Source organism: Suricata suricatta, chromosome 5 (genome assembly GCF_006229205.1).
Source record: "Suricata suricatta isolate VVHF042 chromosome 5, meerkat_22Aug2017_6uvM2_HiC, whole genome shotgun sequence".
NCBI lineage: Eukaryota > Metazoa > Chordata > Mammalia > Carnivora > Herpestidae > Suricata > Suricata suricatta.
In genome coordinates, this window is record NC_043704.1 from 13816865 (window position 1) to 13822889 (window position 6025).

Consider the following 6025-nt stretch of genomic DNA (forward strand, 5'->3'; position numbering starts at 1 on the left):
CCACCCAGGCACCATCAAATTTTTAATGCCTTTTAAATGCAGCAGAGTCTGGAGACAGAACTCCAAATGACACACAAGTGTCATTAGGCTACCTGATATAGCTAGTAGCGTCCAGAAAAGAGAGCCAGCTCTGCAGAGAGCACAGTGCAACATCAAGTTCACCAACTTAAGTAATAAACGTACAATCCACACAGACAAATAATGTGCTAAGGACAGCTCAAAAACAGTTCTCATATTTTAAAAAATCAGTACATATTAAGAATAAAATCACAAATCCATGGGAAAAGGGAAAGAAATTTAATAATGCTGTACAGAGCAAAAAAAAAAAGATTAGAAGTATATTCACTAAAATATTAACACTATTGTATCTGGGTGATGATATTAAAAGGGATTATCATTTTCTCCTTCCTGGGTATCTTGATTTCCTAAAATTTTTTGAATAAGCATACATCACTTTTGCAATAGGGAAAACCCAAGAAGAGTGTTTTTATATAGGGTGCCTGGCTCAGTCAATTGAGTGTCTGATTTCAGCTCAGGTTGTGATTTTACAGTTCCTGAGATGGATTCCTGCATGGGGCGGGCTCTGTGCTGACAGCAGGGAGCCTGCTTGGGATTCTCTCTCCCTCTCTCTGTTCCTCCCATGATTGCCTTCTCTCTCTCTCTGTCTCTCTCTCTCTCTCAAAATAAATAAACCTTTTTTAAAGAGTATTTTTACATAAATGAACACTGGAACAGGGCTTACTACTTAAAGCTAGAGCCTGATCTCATAACCAACATCGTCATTTAAGTTGGATAAGGTTAAAATGAAACTACAAAACAACTTTAGAATATGGGAAAGAAAAAAGATCAACAACCTATTAAAAACCAGGGAAATAAATAAACATGCAATTCACATGAAATGATACCCAAACAGACAATGACTGAATAAGAAATTATCTCTACTAAGGGAAATGCAATGGGACACTGATATTTCATCTATTTGATTGGCAAAAAACTTACTACCAAGTTTGGTAGTAATTCTTACAGGCAAATAGATATTCTCATACAATGTTGGTGGGAGAATAAACTGGCACAGCCACTTTAATGTATAATTTAGGAATGTGTCTTAAAATACATACAAGCTTGAAGCTCATTCTACTTTTTTATATCTACCATAGACAGACATCTTTCCCCACCAATAAGCATATGTCAACTAAGAAAAATTAATCTAGTCATTCACCTAGAGAAAATGTACTTTTCTTTATCACACTCTACTTCAATAAAAAGCTTTAAAAAGAAAAAATGAACAATATAACTAACACTTATGTAATTGTCATCCTGAATTGACAAATATAAACATTTTGTCACATTTATTTTGAAATTTTTAAACAAAAGATGTAAAACAATATGTTTTAAAAACTGCAAAGAAGTTATGAACTTGACTTAGCAGGCTTGTTGGTAGCAGTATTGGCACAGTTTTAAAACTATTTGGTGTGTATTATAGGGTTGTGTAAAAGAGTAAATATGTTGAAGGTTTTGGGGACCCAGAGTTCTAACCGTAGGAAATATGAACCAAGGGGAGGAATTGTAGCAGCTGTGTTTGGATCTTTTTTTTTTTTAAATGTTTTATTGTTTTTTTGAGAGAGAGGGAGAGACAATGTGAGCAGGGGAGGGTCAGAGAGGGAGGGAGACACAGACTTGGAAGACAGGCTCAAGGCTCTGAGCTGACAGCGGGGCTCAAACCCACGAACCGTGAGATCATGACCTGAGCTGCAGTTGGATGCCCAACCGACTGAGCCACCCAGGCATCCCTGTGTTTGGATCTTAAAGTATCACAAACTCATCATTTTTAAAAAAATGTTTGCTTATTTTTGAGAGGGAGAAAGAGAGAGACTGTTCTAGAATGAAGGAGACTAAATAGTTTTGACAACTAAACGTAATCTACAATCTTTACTGAATCCTAGATTGGGGAAAAACAATAGCTATAAAAGTCTGGAGAAAACGATGTCCCAGTTCTTGCAGAGAGAACGCATCCACCTTTTCCCCTCCTTTTTGTTTTATTCAGGCCTCAACAGATTGGATGGTGCCCACCCACATTGGTGAGGGTGATTTTATCTCTATGGGAGACAGCCTTGCAGATACCCCCAGAAATGATGCTGTACCAGCTCTCTAGGCCTCCCTTACCCTAGTCAGGTTGATGCATAAAATTAACCATCACAGACAGGGAAAGAAATACATAGTATGAGCCTCTAGTTTATCCAGTGAGGACAAATAGCTTCCCCATAATGATAGGAAGGGTCTACTATAATGAACATGACTGGTCTTCCAGGGAATGTTTCATATTAGAGGACTGACACTGGTCTCTGTTGACAGCTTTGGCACTAAAAAGGTCAGTTTTGGTGGAGGGAAGTCCATGCAAAACTTTCATCCTTGACACCATGACTACTTTGTTCAGTAGCTCACTGTGTAAGCACTAAAGTAACTAGAGAAAAGAGGTAACCTGGTATCCACAGAATGAGTCATCTTATCCACCTGATCATTGAAAGAATCCTTTTTGGTGGGAGCAGGGGACTTGGGAGTAGTCACACAGACATGAATACCTCTCTACTTGTGCTTCTGAGTCTATCCATACCCCTTATCTCCACATTCCTTCCAAGTCCTTGGCCATTCTCCCCAGTCTTTCATAGTCTGGCTTCCGCAAGAGAATTAACCATATAGAAAATGATCTGAATGACTATTTTCCTAATTCTCCCAAGAAGGAACTTACCTAGATGCATACCAGCTAATTCCAGATGCATAAAAGATAAGCTAATTTAGTTCATAAAATGGATGCCTTAGGGCATTGAGACTAATTCTCTTGAGGAACCCCAGGTGAGAAGCCATAATCAAACCAAACCATCAGTGACTAGTAATTGGGTTCACAATAGATCTGTTCGTCTAGCCAGGCTCTTCCCAGGCAAAGCAGGGGACCAGATGAGCTGGGAGGATTTCCCTTCACAGTGTCCTTCAGGTCTGCTCTTGACTGGGGCCATGTGATGCTCCAAAGCACACTTCAGGTGGAGCCAGCATATCATGTGGAATCATGATATTTTCCCCCAATCAGCTGGTCATTGGGAATACCTCAAGAGGCTATAGGTATGCTTCGAAGACAGGCAGCAGTACGTCAAAGGGTACGAGAGACCAAGCCTGGGGAGCGAGTGCACTCCAACTTACCTGTGTCTTCAAGATCTGCTGATATCCGATCACATATGTATCACTTCCACTCATTTTCAGGGGGCTGTTTTGCATGCCCAACTTTATATTTTAGTAGATTAGATAACTTTAGTTCATTGGGGCAGCTAGATCACATGGTCAGGCATTCAGTGTCCATTTGGGCTTAGGGCAAGCCAGGATGAATTTCTCAAAAGGGGACTATTTAGTTGCTGCTTAGCTGAATTCAACTTGAGTCCACTTAATTCAATTCAACTGCCTGGTCCATATTGGTCACGGGCCTAAGGCCATCCTTTCTATGTTTATAATTGAAGCCATAAGATTTAATTCATTCACCTAAGGAGAGGAGCAAAACGAGGTGGAGAAGGGGGCCCCAGAATCAAACAGCAAAGCCCTTGAATGCTTGGTGATTATTTGAAAGAGATCCCGTAATGGGCTGTCCAGGTTAATGCAAAAGGAAATAGCATTAGCCAGGGGTGTTTTTGAGGCAGTGGTGTTCTGGTAAATGTTTAATAACCAGCTCTCCAGGAAAAAGAGATCTGGTTTGAGGCACATGCTGATTTCCATGGTAGAAATCCTCCTACCATGGCCAATTTGAAGCCACAACGTGACATCCTTGAACATGAGGCTGAGAAGAGATTGCATAATCAGCTCTTGCATAATCAAGTAAGCCAGTTCTGGCACACTGTTGGAGGCCAGTGTTTCAAGCAGGAGAGTGGGGTCAGTTGGGGTTGAAAGCTGTTGATAGGTCAAGTAAGATGGACATAGAATTGGGTGCTAGCAACGTTGTGGAGACAGAAGTCAGACAGGGAGAGGAGGGAGGGCAGGCAGTGAGTAGAGACAATGGGTGAAGTTCAGCTGTGAAGGGGACCAGAGAAAGGGAGCTGGTGTGAGACATCCAAGGAAGCTGAAGGATGGATTACACCAAAGTAGGTGCATGTGCTGACGGGAAGCAGAATGTAACAGGGTGATGATAAAGACCACCAAGCGAGACAAGATTTTATTTAGGGCCGGGCCAAACCTGATCTCCCTGGTGTTAAGGAGCAGAGAATGGCCCTGAACAAAGGTAGCAGTGAGCTTATGTTGACTTTAGTAAGGCAGCAAACATCATCATTTAGTTAACCAATTAAAGTTTACAGCATTTCAGGACACCCAGGCACATTTTTATAGACAGTAGTTCTGGTGGGACTCTATCAGTTTTAAAGTTCTTTGTCTTAAGAGGGTCTTGAAATGACCAATTATAGGTAGGCACTCCAGGTTCTGTGAGACAGTGAATATGTGACTTCCCACACGTATGCTTTGTCTGGTCAGCTTCAAGTAGGGTGGTGGGAGTGCAATTTACGATCTAAGTTGTCTGTTTAGAAAGCAGGCAAACTTATAGGCAAGGTTAGCACCTTCTCATAACTCTAACAGAGAACCACATAGTGGTCACCACGTAGTTAGTCAGAACAGTGAAGAGAGAGATACATTTGCAAAGCAATTTACAGAAGCCAAACCAGCAAGTTAATGATTTTTAATTTTTACTCGCTTTGCTAACCTACAACACAGGAGACAGAGGAGACAGCCAAGAGTGAAGTCCTTAAAGAAAGAGAATACAGTGCATACCTTGATTAATCTTAAATAGGAAGGATTCTTTTTTGATCTACACGAGGGAAGGCAAGGGAGAAGAGCAGAGACACAAGCAGGTTGGTAGATGTGATTCCCTCTGATGGTCCTATCTTTTCAGGAAAGAGTTGTGTAGCTATTAGTTGGGGACACAAGAAGGGCTTTGGGGGCGCCTGGGTGGCTCAGTCGGTTAAGTCTCCGACTTCGGCTCAGGTCAGATCTCACGTTCGTGGATTGGAGCCCCGTGTCAGGCTCTGTGCTGACAGCTAGCTCAGACCCTGGAGCCTGCTTCCGGTTCTATGTTTCCTTCTCTCACTGCCCCTCCCCCTCTCATGCTCTGTCTCTCTTTGTATCAAAATAAATAAATCATTAAAAAAAAAAAAGAAGGGCTTTGAGGAGAGGTGGCGTACTGATCTCACGCCACGGGAGAGTACACTTTACCAAGGACACATTAAATATACTGGATAAATTTATTGAAATCTCTCAAGTGCAGAAGACTCTTTCATGCTCTCCTCAATGGCATACATTTATACATTTTAATGCCTTTGTCATCCTTTCTTTGGGGTGATGGGAGAAAAGAGTGGTAACAACTCGGTGGTCATTCCCAGATCTTTAACCCAGACTCTATTTACCTCTTCCTTTAATATTTTTTCCTGCTTCTTTTTGCTTATTGGTTTGTTAAGAGCCATTATGTTCTTCCTAAAGTCAGCTTTGTGAAACATATATTTTTCTAGAAAACACATTTTCTGTAGAGTTTCTGTATGACTGCTGGGTTCTGTATAACATTCTATTGTCATTAGTTTGGCTCTTCCTTATCTCTGGCTATATCTAAAGTTGTGGGTGGTATATGTGTATTTTGTATTGCTTTTTAAAATTGGGCTGGAAAAACTGAGAGCTTTCCCCCGAGATCAGGAACACGACAGGGGTGTCCACTCTCACCACTACTGTTTAACATAGTGCTGGAAGCCCTAACATCAGCAATCAGACAACAAAAGGAAATAAAAGGCATCAGAATTGGCAAAGAAGAAGTCAAACTTTCACTTTTTGCAGATGACATGATACTCTACATGGAAAACCCAATTGACTCCACCAGAAGCCTTTTAGAACTGAACAATGAATTCAGTAAAGTTGCAGGGTACAAAATCAATGTACAGAAATCAGTTGCATTCCTATACACCAAAAATGAAGCAACCAAAAGAGAAATCAAGAAACTGATCCCATTCACGATTGC